This window comes from Salvelinus namaycush, chromosome 3 (genome assembly GCF_016432855.1).
Source record: "Salvelinus namaycush isolate Seneca chromosome 3, SaNama_1.0, whole genome shotgun sequence".
Taxonomy (NCBI): domain Eukaryota; kingdom Metazoa; phylum Chordata; class Actinopteri; order Salmoniformes; family Salmonidae; genus Salvelinus; species Salvelinus namaycush.
In genome coordinates this window covers 95,251,285-95,263,512 of record NC_052309.1, presented here as the reverse complement: position 1 = coordinate 95,263,512, position 12,228 = coordinate 95,251,285, and the positions used below count along the sequence as shown (strand labels likewise).

Below are 12,228 nucleotides of genomic sequence, written 5' to 3'. Positions count from 1 at the left end.
CTGTCGCCTTCCAGCAGGTGACGTTTTTTCGCTCAACCAGGCAAGGAGTTTTTGTGTGGAGGTCAATGAAAATGTGTTGAATTTGGTCAATCAAAAAACGAATGGCTTATTTGCTATGTGAGGTTTATTTGTCCACACGTGGACATAATGCATTTACTATCATTCAGGATGATTCTGAAACAGTGAAACATGTAATGTACAGTTTAAATAGATTCATGATATAATACAAAAGTATTTTCTAGCATAATGACTCCCTAAACCGCCTCACCCACTTGAAGAGAGGTGTTGATGACTATGTACAGTAGGTGGCGGCACCTCTTAAACACCACAGAAGAAGCCGAAAAGCATCAACAGGAAGTACTTTGTTACCATCCTCTATCTAGTTTTCAATCCAAATATATTTCACAGGCTTTTGCAGGATGTTTCTAATGTAAGATTAGTCTACACGAGACGCTAATTTGTCACAACTAAAATGGAGTTTTGATATTTATAAAGTTGTGGTCGAGCTTTTCTTGATCTGAACGTTGTGACAAAGAAAGTAACTGTAGCGTACACATTTAGCGTCGTTTATTTATTTTTATTTTTTTAAAGATTACAGTAACGTCAGCTTCCACGATGGATCGGGTAAGTTTGGTTGACTTTTATTAATAGTATACCTATTGTGGTGTATAAAATATCTAGGTCCAGTTTTCACGTGTGATCTTCCACATCCATGAGTTCGATTTGAACAGCAGGACAAAAGAAACCATGGTGGTAATTTCAGCCAAGTAGCCTACTAGCTCATCGCACACAGATTGATGATTACAAGACAATGCGCAACCAGCAGCAGGTCAAGTCAGAACCAGGGAGAAATAATTAGGCATCGGCTACACCAGTGATGTATATAAACCCTGGATTGCTGATGCTATATATTGGCCATTGAGAGGCTTTGAAGGCACCGGTTAACTTCTTTGAGGTGTCAGTTTGACCACACACACCGTTTACACACTAATTTGTGGCGCCCAAATAAAAAAGGCAGTTGAAAATAGGTGATTCTTGTTGCTAGGCTACCAGTTATGGTGCTTTTAGCTTGTGTTTTCCCGGGTCTTTAAGCAGAGGTAATACAACAATGAATCAAAGAATGATATGGAGTTAATATTAGTCAAATTATTGAGCATGTTCTCAGCGCAAATAAGCATCAGAAATGGTCCTTATTTAGCATACCAAGATCCTGATGTAGACATCAGTCAAGAGCATATGCATTGTATGTGCTGAGAAAATATACCATGTAGGCCTACTGTCAGTATTTGTCATCATATTGAGAAAATAAGATGTCATCATAGGCCTATCTCATGATATATAATGAGTCAATATCTGGCCATACCATGTATGATATCAGGAGGGAATCCAGAAATTATTTGAATAAAATAATGAATTTCATATTTGTCTAATTATTGAGCCTTTGCTGAAAACTCAGAAAGTCTCCTTATTTTCAGCATATCAAGATTAATATATGGAGCTCAAACAAGAGAAGCTTCATGTCTTGAATGTGCTGAGGAAACACAGATATGCAATGTATACAGTCAGTATTTGTCAACATGAAGAGAGAAAATATGGTGTCACATATCTCAGGAAATTGAATGATTCCATATCCGGCCATAGGAAATGTCCATGTGTGATATTCAGAGTAATCCCAATATCATATATGTCTAAAATAAAATAGTTTTGATATATAGTTTTTTACATTTGAACTTGAAAAAACATTGGAACAAAGACATCTGGATTCAGAATTTCTGTTACAAATTCTAGACGTCAGATTAAAATTAGAATATACAGTCTGCTGGCTGTTGCGCTCTAATAGCTAAAATCAGTTTTGAACTAATTGTTGAAGTATGTTTAGAATTGACCATGGATAGTCAAAGGTAATTGTCTCCAGCTTTCACTATGTGAATAGCTCAATTAATTGTGACGGTCTCACTTCCCATTGAAAGCTAAGGAAAATGGTTGTCATTGAATTAAAGGTTGTGTACCTTAAGGTCATATAACTCAGCCATTGATACTAAACAAAGAAATCCCCATGTACAATAGAGGCTTATCTTCCTTGTGCCTTTTACAGCTTGCCTCTAGCCTAAAAGTGTTGCAGTTGTGCATCCTATAGATTTATATAATCAGGGTTTCGGGACCGCGGTAAAGTTGGTTTTATATTCGGGCATTCAACAGACATTGAGTTGAGTTGAGTTTATTTTTATTTTTACAGGGACAGTGCACATTAATCAACGTTTCAGTAAAAGTGCCGGTTTTAGCCAGCCGGCTAATTTTCAACCGCAGTCCCTGGGCAGGTTATTAAAAACAATTACAATATAGACAATAGCAACATAGAACAAGCAAGACATAGCAACATAGGACAAGCAAGACGTAGCATACAGACAGAGCAACATAGAACAAAAAGCAGCAACTCCACTCATTACCATTCGCCAAAAGCCATTTAAAGCGGTATAAATCAATAACTAATTCACTGTTTGTCACAGAATCATCAAACTAGATATGATTTATTCTACAAATGTCAAGCATACACAAACACAACCTCTGTTTTGAGGAATAATTCCACTTTTGATTTGATAGAAATACATAAAATCTCAAATATATACAGTGGGGCAAAAAAGTATTTAGTCAGCCACCAATTGTGCAAGTTCTCCCACTTAAAAAGATGAGAGAGGCCTGTAATTTTCATCATAGGTACACTTCAACTATGACAGACAAAATGAGAAGAAAAAAATCCAGAAAATCACATTGTAGGATTTTAATGAATTTATTTGCAAATTATGGTGGAAAATATGTATTTGGTCACCTACAAACAAGCAAGATTTCTGGCTCTCACAGACCTGTAACTTCTTCTTTAAGAGGCTCCTCTGTCCTCCACTCATTACCTGTATTAATGGCACCTGTTTGAACGTGTTATCAGTATAAAAGACACCTGTCCACAACCTCAAACAGTCACACTCCAAACTCCACTATGGCCAAGACCAAAAAGCTGTCAAAGGACACCAGAAACAAAATTGTAGACCTGCACCAGGCTGGGAAGACTGAATCTGCAATAGGTAAGCAGCTTGGTTTGAAGAAATCAACTGTGGGAGCAATTATTAGGAAATGGAAGACATACAAGACCACTGATAATCTCCCTTGATCTGGGGCTCCACGCAAGATCTCACCCCGTGGGGTCAAAATGATCACAAGAACGGTGAGCAAAAATCCCAGAACCACACGGGGAGACCTAGTGAATGACCTGCAGAGAGCTGGGAACAAAGTAACAAAGCCTACCATCAGTAACACACTACGCCACCAGGGACTCAAATCCTGCAGTGCCAGACGTGTCCCCCTGCTTAAGCCAGCACATGTCCAGGCCCGTCTGAAGGTTGCTAGAGAGCATTTGCATGATCCAGAAGAAGATTGGGAGAATGTCATATGGTCAGATGAAACCAAAATATAACTTTTTGGTAAAAACTCAACTCGTCGTGTTTGGAGGACAAAGAATGCTGAGTTGCATCCAAAGAACACCATACCTACTGTGAAGCATGGGGGTGGAAACATCATGCTTTGGGGCTGTTTTTCTGAAAAGGGACCAGGACGACTGATCCGTGTAAAGGAAAGAATGAATGGGGCCATGTATCGTGAGATTTTGAGTGAAAACCTCCTTCCATCAGCAAGGGCATTGAAGATGAAACGTGGCTGGGTCTTTCAGCATGACAATGATCCCAAACACACCGCCCGGGCAACGAAGGAGTGGCTTCGTAAAAATAAGCATTTCAAGGTCCTGGAGTGGCCTAGCCAGTCTCCAGATCTCAACCCCATAGAAAATCTTTGGAGGGAGTTGAAAGTCTGTGTTGCCCAGCAACAGCCCCAAAACATCACTGCTCTAGAGGAGATCTGCATGGAGGAATGGGCCAAAATACCAGCAACAGTGTGTGAAAACCTTGTGAAGACTTACAGAAAAAGTTTGACCTCTGTCATTGCCAACAAAGGGTATATAACAAAGTATTGAGATAAACTTTTGTTATTGACCAAATACTTATTTTCCACCATAATTTGCAAATAAATTCATTAAAAATCCTACAATGTGATTTTCTGGATTTTTTTCCCTCATTTTGTCTGTCATAGTTGAAGTGTACCTATGATGAAAATTACAGGCCTCTCTCATCTTTTTAAGTGGGAAAACTTGCACAATTGGTGGCTGACTAAATACTTTTTTGCCTCACTGTATATATATATTAAAGATGAATAATTCAATAACTAATTCAGTGATTGTCGCAGAAAAAAGTGAAAAATATGCATTTATTTGCAATAACTTTAAAGAAATGTTAATTTCAAGTGCAATTTGTTTTATATGAAGTCAGACAATGTTTACAATCTTAAATTGCATGCCAAATCAATGTTTGCATTTTTAGTGCAACAGTTCCACATTTTAAAGTAGTTAAAAGGCACAACAGTTATGTATTTATATGTCTCTAATTTAACAGCAAAGAGGCCCCTTCCAATCATTTTCTATTTTGGCTTTGTTGAAGTCCTTCTTTGTCATCCCCAGACAAGCTGAATGGTACCATCTCTGGCACACAGAGCATTCTATCTGCAGTATTAAAAACATAAAACAGGGTTATGTTTATTTCCATGTAAATTACAGTTTTGGAATACCCAAATTATGTTACATGCTTTTGCAATCAGGAACATTTTCAAATTGAATTGGATTTTTGTTCAATTGCTAAATTGACTTTAAATGACATGCCCTGACAGAAGTTAATCATTGTTGAGTATTCAGGCAATATAAATCGTATAGTCATAAAGGCAGACATTTTGGGAAAAAAGGTATCACACTTTAATGTTGTAATATCAAACATTACAATAAAGTTTCAAGACAAAGTTTCATACTTCTAAATGTCTTGAAGGATGAAACTACATGAGCCTACTGTTATATTACACAAAGACAAACCCAGTTGGTCAGATGACCTTCAGTTTTCTCTGGATGATGCAAAGCACACATTGAGCAGTCTTGCTTCATATTGAAGACTGGAAGAAAAAAAAGAGGACCACATTTCTATGCCTGGTTGAAGTCCTAGTTTTTAATGATTAGTGCCAGTAGATTGCAGAGGGGTTCACATACAGTTCAGAGACAAATCATAATGTAAACATTTAGCCCAACAACAAAACATGTACTGTCCACTTCTTCTATTAGTGGATTTTTTGTTATCCACCCTCTAGTATCTTTCAATACCCATGGTAATATATAAATATAGACAGACTACATGCCCTCTATCAAATCAAAACTGGAATGTTTCCTCCAAACAAAGGTTGTAAAAGTATACTAGACATTTATAGAATAAATCATACCTAGTTTGATGATTCTGTCATAATCAGTGAAAACGTTATTCATTTATACCGCTTTAAATTGCATTTTGTTGTTCCAAGATGGCTTAGCAGTTCAGACGTCATTTCTGTTTCGTATTGTCGTGTCCTGTATATATATATATTTACACCTTTCTTCGCATATCTTTTATATATTTTATTATCCAAGAACTCAACTACAAAAGCTTTCCTGCAAAAGCTTTCCTGCAACCCGCTTCACCAATTACAAAAAAGTATTATTTACCTCAAATCTGAAAATCCACCGTGGAAGCTAGCCAGGGGCTAATTCAGAAGCTAGCCAGAAAGCTAACCAGAAGCTATCCGATAGCTAGCCAGAAGCTAATCTGTAGCTGCCCAGAAATTAGCCGGTTTGCTGGCTAGCGTTGGTGTTTCAGCTGCCCACGTTTTGTGGTCATCAGCTATTCCTTTAGCTCGATAATCTACCGGCACTTTTGTGCAACGCGACTCGGACCGGAGCATTCCGGGACTTTTTTTCTCTCAGTTTCCCCGGATTTCAGCCGCAGGCTCTGGACATTTGCAGCTAGCTAGCTGCAAACCGTGTGACTATTGGCTTACGTCGATCCCGGAGCAAACTCAAATCATTCCGGAGCTAGCCAGCTGAGGAGTTCCATCAGCCATTCCTGGGCTACAGTCACCTATCCGGACCTGTTTTTTTTTTTTTTTTTTTTTTTTTTTTGCTGCAGATACGGAGCCCCACCGGGCGTTCACGACTGACTGCCGACGTTATCTGCCCGAGGGAGTTATCCAACTGGCACCTCCGTCCCGACGTTACCTGAACGCTCATCTGGGGCCCGCTAACCGTTAGCTGTCTTATCGGCTGCTATCTGAATAAGTATATCGGACAATTATTATTATTATTTATTTATTTTATTTTTTCTTGGGTCACTATATCTATTTTGCCAATTTGGATTGATCCCCTCTACCACACGGAACCCCACTAACCTACCGACGGAAACGCACGAGGTATCTACAAATAGACTTCCATACTATGCTATCTTGCTACCGATAGCCATCTACCCGGCCAGCTGTCTGGATCGCCGTGACCCCAACCAACCTCTACTCACTGGACCCTTATTGATCACTCGATTAAGCATGCCTCTCCTTAATGTAAATATGCCTTGTCCATTGCTGTTCTGGTTAGTGTTTATTGGCTTATTTCACTGTAGAGCCTCTAGCCCTGCTCACTATACCATATCCAACCTCACAGTTCCACCACCCACATATGCGATGACATCACCTGGTTTCAATGCTGTTTCTAGAGACAATATCTCTCTCATCATCACTCAATACCTAGGTTTACCTCCACTGTATTCACATCCTACCATACCTTTGTCTGTACATTATTCCTTTAAGCTATTTTATTGCCCCCAGAAACTTCCTTTTACTCTCTGCTCTAGAAGTTCTAGACGACCAATTCTCATAGCTTTTAGCCGTACCCTTATCCTACTCCTCCTCTGTTCCTCTGGTGATGTAGAGGTGAATCCAGGCCCTGCAGTACCTAGCTCCACTCCTATTCCCCAGGCGCTCTCTTTTGATGACTTCTGTAACCGTAATAGCCTTGGCTTCATGCATGTTAACATTAGAAGCCTCCTCCCTAAGTTTGTTTTGTTCACTGCTTTAGCACACTCTGCCAACCCGGATGTTTTAGCCGTGTCTGAATCCTGGCTTAGAAAGACCACCAAAAATTCTGACATTTTCATCCCCAACTACAAGATTTTCAGACAAGATAGAACGGCCAAAGGGGGCGGTGTTGCAATCTATTGCAAAGATTGCCTGCAGAGTTCTGTTTTACTATCCAGGTCTGTTCCCAAACAATTTGAACTTCTACTTTTAAAAATCCACCTCTCTAAAAACAAGTCTCTCACCGTTGCCGCCTGCTATAGACCACCCTCTGCCCCCAGCTGTGCTCTGGACACTATATGCGAACTGATTGCCCCCCATCTATCTTCAGAGCTCGTGCTGCTAGGCGACCTAAATTTTAACATGCTTAACACCCCAGCCACCCTACAATCTAAGCTTGATGCCCTCAATCTCACACAAATTATCAATGAACCTACCAGGTACCACCCCAATTCCGTAAACACGGGTACCCTCATAGATATCATCCTAACAAACTTGCCCTCCAAATACACCTCTGCTGTTTTCAACCAAGATCTCAGCGATCACTGCCTCATTGCCTGCATCCGTAATGGGTCAGCGGTCAAACGACCTCCACTCATCACTGTCAAACGCTCCCTGAAACACTTCAGCGAGCAGGCCTTTCTAATCGATCTGGCCGAGGTATCCTGGAAGGATATTGATCTCATCCCGTCAGTAGAGGATGCCTGGACATTTTTTAAAAATGCCTTCCTCACCATCTTGAATAAGCATGCCCCATTCAAGAAATTTAGAACCAGGAACAGATATAGCCCTTGGTTCTCTCCTGACCTGACTGCCCTTAACCAACAGAAAAATATCCTATGGCGTTCTGCATTAGCATCGAACAGCCCCCGTGATATGCAACTTTTCAGGGAAGCTAGAAACCAGTATACACAGGCAGTTAGAAAAGCCAAGGCTAGCTTTTTCAAGCAGAAATTTGCTTCCTGCAACACAAATTCAAAAAAGTTCTGGGACACTGTAAAGTCCATGGAGAATAAGAACACCTCCTCCCAGCTTCCAACTGCTCTGAAGATAGGAAACACTGTCACCACCGACAAATCCACTATAATTGAGAATTTCAATAAGCATTTTTCCACGGCTGGCCATGCTTTCCACCTGGCTACCCCTACCCCGGACAACAGCACTGCCCTCCCCTCTGCTACTCGCCCAAGCCTTCCCCATTTCTCTTTCTCCCAAATACAGTCAGCTGATGTTCTAAAAGAGCTGCAAAATCTGGACCCTTACAAATCAGCCGGGCTAGATAATCTGGACCCTTTCTTTCTAAAACTATCTGCTGAAATTGTTGCCACCCCTATTACTAGCCTTTTCAACCTCTCTTTCGTGTCGTCTGAGATTCCCAAAGATTGGAAAGCAGCTGCGGTTACCCCCCTCTTCAAAGGGGGGGACACTCTTGACCCTAACAGCTACAGACCTATATCTATCCTACCCTGCCTTTCTAAGGTCTTCGAAAGCCAAGTCAACAAACAGATTACCGACCATTTCGAATCCCACCATACCTTCTCCGCTATGCAATCTGGTTTCAGAGCTGGTCATGGGTGCACCTCAGCCACGCTCAAGGTCATAAACGATATCTTAACCGCCATCGATAGGAAACAATACTGTGCAGCCGTATTCATTGACCTGGCCAAGGCTTTTGACTCTGTCAATCACCACATCCTCATCGGCAGACTCGACAGCCTTGGTTTCTCTAATGATTGCCTCGCCTGGTTCACCAACTACTTCTCTGATCGAGTTCAGTGTGTCAAATCGGAGGGTCTGTTGTCCGGGCCTCTGGCAGTCTCCATGGGGGTGCCACAGGGTTCAATTCTTGGACCGACTCTCTTCTCTGTATACATCAATGATGTCGCTCTTGCTGCTGGTGATTCTCTGATCCACCTCTACGCAGACGACACTATTCTGTATACTTCTGGCCCTTCTTTTGACACTGTGTTAACAACCCTCCAGGCGAGCTTCAATGCCATACAACTCTCCTTCCGTGGCCTCCAATTGCTCTTAAATACAAGTAAAACTAAATGCATGCTCTTCAACCGATCGCTGCCTGCACCTGCCCGCCTGTCCAACATCACTACTCTGGACGGCTCTGACTTAGAATATGTGGACAACTACAAATACCTAGGTGTCTGGTTAGACTGTAAACTCTCCTTCCAGACTCACATCAAACATCTCCAATCCAAAGTTAAATCTAGAATTGGCTTCCTATTCCGCAACAAAGCATCCTTCACTCATGCTGCCAAACATACCCTTGTAAAACTGACCATCCTACCAATCCTCGACTTCGGTGATGTCATTTACAAAATAGCCTCCAAAACCCTACTCAATAAATTGGATGCAGTCTATCACAGTGCCATCCGTTTTGTCACCAAAGCCCCATATACTACCCACCACTGCGACCTGTACACTCTCGTTGGCTGGCCCTCGCTTCATACTCGTCGCCAAACCCACTGGTTCCAGGTCATCTACAAGACCCTGCTAGGTAAAGGCCCCCCTTATCTCAGCTCGCTGGTCACCATAGCAACACCTACCTGTAGCACGCGCTCCAGCAGGTTAATCTCTCTGGTCACCCCCAAAACCAATTCTTCCTTTGGCCGCCTCTCCTTCCAGTTCTCTGCTGCCAATGACTGGAACGAACTACAAAAATCTCTGAAACTGGAAACACTTATCTCCCTCACTAGCTTTAAGCACCAGCTGTCAGAGCAGCTCATAGATTACTGCACCTGTACATAGCCCATCTATAATTTAGCCCAAACAACTACCTCTTTACCTACTGTATTTATTTATTTATTTTGCTCCTTTGCACCCCATTATTTCTGTCTCTACTTTGCGCTTTCTTCCACTGCAAACCAACCATTCCAGTGTTTTTAGTTTTTATTTTACTTGCTGTGTTGTATTTACTTCGCCACCATGGCCTTTTTACATTTTTATTTATTTATACATATATTTGTTTGCCTTCACCTCCCTTATCTCACCTCACTTGCTCACATTGTATATAGACTTATTTTTTTTCACTGTATCATTGACTATATGTTTGTTTTACTCCATGTGTAACTATGTGTTGTTGTATGTGTCGAACTGCTTTGCTTTATCTTGGCCAGGTCGCAATTGTAAATGAGAACGTGTTCTCAATTTGCCTACCTGGTTAAATAAAGGTTAAATAAAAAAAAATATATATATATTATGTATTTCTATCAAATCAAACCTTGAATTTTTCCTCGAAACCAATGTTGTAAACGTATGTTAGACATTTATAGAATACATCATACATAGTTTGATGTTTCTGTGACAAATGGTGAATTAAAATGGCTTTTGTCGAATGTCTGTCGCACGTCCGTCGAAATCCGAATATAAAACTAACTTTACCTCGTTGGTTTCGGGGGCATTAGCCCCGTTCCCCAAACCAAGCACCACACAGCTGGAACAGCGTGCACTGCAGAGTTGTTGACAAATATCCTACACATGGACTAGTCCCCCATCCAGATCGGAGCTGTAAAAAGAATGAAGCCTGTCAAATGCCTAGCTCATACCATAGCTTGGACTATAGAACTAGCTAGTGTTGCAAAAGCCAATTGCAATTGCATTGCAAGCTAGCAGCGTGGCAATATGCCCAACGTTTGGTGTTGGTTTTGAACTGATGTAGTTAGCTAGCTAGCTATGTTTTGTGGAAAAATGTAGGACTGACATTTGGAAGTGAATTAGCTATCATTAGCTTCCTTATGTGTCTAGGTCAGCTGTTGTCTGGCTTTACCTGCCGAATGGCTTTGTTATATGTGTATCAAACCTCCCATAAACAAATATAGCTAGCTACCTTTCTTTGCCCGTTCATTAGCTAGCTAGCTTTCAGCTGACTGGTGTTACCTAGCTAGCTACAGAGGCTAGCTGCTGGACTTTGGGCAAATAAGCTAATTTTAGCTAATAGTAACTGTATTGTTCCAGAGCAACAGAGTTACTGACCCGTTTGAATATAACTCGGAGATCCGGCTGAAAATATGTCAGAAATGCTACAAAAAATTTGCTCATCGTTGGTTGCTAATGGACGAAAATGTGCACGTGGAAGTGAGAATCTGTTGGAGCTACAAACTTAGTCAATACGATGTTTTTTCAATCAAATGGTCACTTTATGGTAGCTACAGTGCATTTGGAAAGTATTCCGACCCTCTTCACTTCTTCCCCACATTTTGTTACGTTACAGCCTTATTCTAAAATTAATGTAATGTTTATTGACTCATCAATCTACACACTATACCCCATAATGACAAAGTGAAAACAGTTTTTGACATTTTTGCAAATGTATAAAAAAATAAACATAATTTATTTAGTATTCTGACCATTTACTCAGTACTTTGAAGCACCTTTGGCAGCGATTACAGCGTCGAGTCTTGGGTATGACACTACAAGCTTGACACACCTGTATTTGGAGTTATGCAAGTCCCTGACTAAAAAGATCTTGGTCGACCGAGAGTAGTCTGTTTTTTCGACCAATCGATTGGTTGAAATGTCAACGTGTATTTTTTCCATATATAGACACACCCTATGTCTTTGAATAAAGTCAACTAAAATCAGCTATAAGTGTACCAGAGTCTATTCTAAAGAACAATATATTAAGCTTTTATTACAGCAAAGACTAAAAACAGTTAGTGAATTGCCGTTTAGTTATTGTTTAGGCTAATTATTCAAAGCTCCCTTTGTTACTTTGTTTTAAAACTAAAATGCTTGATTGCATTTTAAAGCATGAATGACTCGTCTGTGTGATGAAATTAACTAATGATTGATTGATTTCATGTGTGACAAACTGATTTGTATTCTTTTTACTTTCGGTTTTGTACACAAGCTTCGAACAGCTGAAAATACAATATTTTGTGTTATGGAAAATATATTTAAAAGCAGTTTAAATGCTGCAATGATTCTATACACTATACTTGCTTGTTTTGTCACAAACTGAAATTAGGCAAACTATAAATAATGTAGCAACCAGGAAATGGTGGAGCAATTTCTTTATAGTGTTACATAATGTTTTTGTTTGTTTTTTGGTAGGCTTACATGTATTTTTTGTTTTTTTAGCACACATGGCCCTCACGCTAGCTCCACTTCTACCTAGATACTATGTTACCAAATCCCTAATTGTCTTTCCATCCTCCTAAAGTGTGCACTTTTTCACTTCCATTCACTGATTTGAAAGGA

At 40.3% G+C, this 12,228-nt stretch overlaps 2 protein-coding genes and 1 pseudogene across 2 annotated transcripts in view; 2 read left to right on the top strand and 1 right to left on the bottom strand.

Annotated features, from left to right (window-relative positions):
• The window catches only part of LOC120043725 (gastrula zinc finger protein XlCGF57.1-like), a 714,153-nt gene that overhangs the window by 318,682 nt on the left and 383,243 nt on the right, over positions 1 to 12,228 (bottom strand). The gene's annotated exons all lie outside the window — the stretch shown is intronic.
• The window catches only part of LOC120043729, a 79,606-nt pseudogene that overhangs the window by 23,882 nt on the left and 43,496 nt on the right, over positions 1 to 12,228 (top strand).
• The window catches only part of LOC120043710 (zinc finger protein 2 homolog), a 35,958-nt gene that overhangs the window by 16,852 nt on the left and 6,878 nt on the right, over positions 1 to 12,228 (top strand). The window lies entirely within an intron of this gene.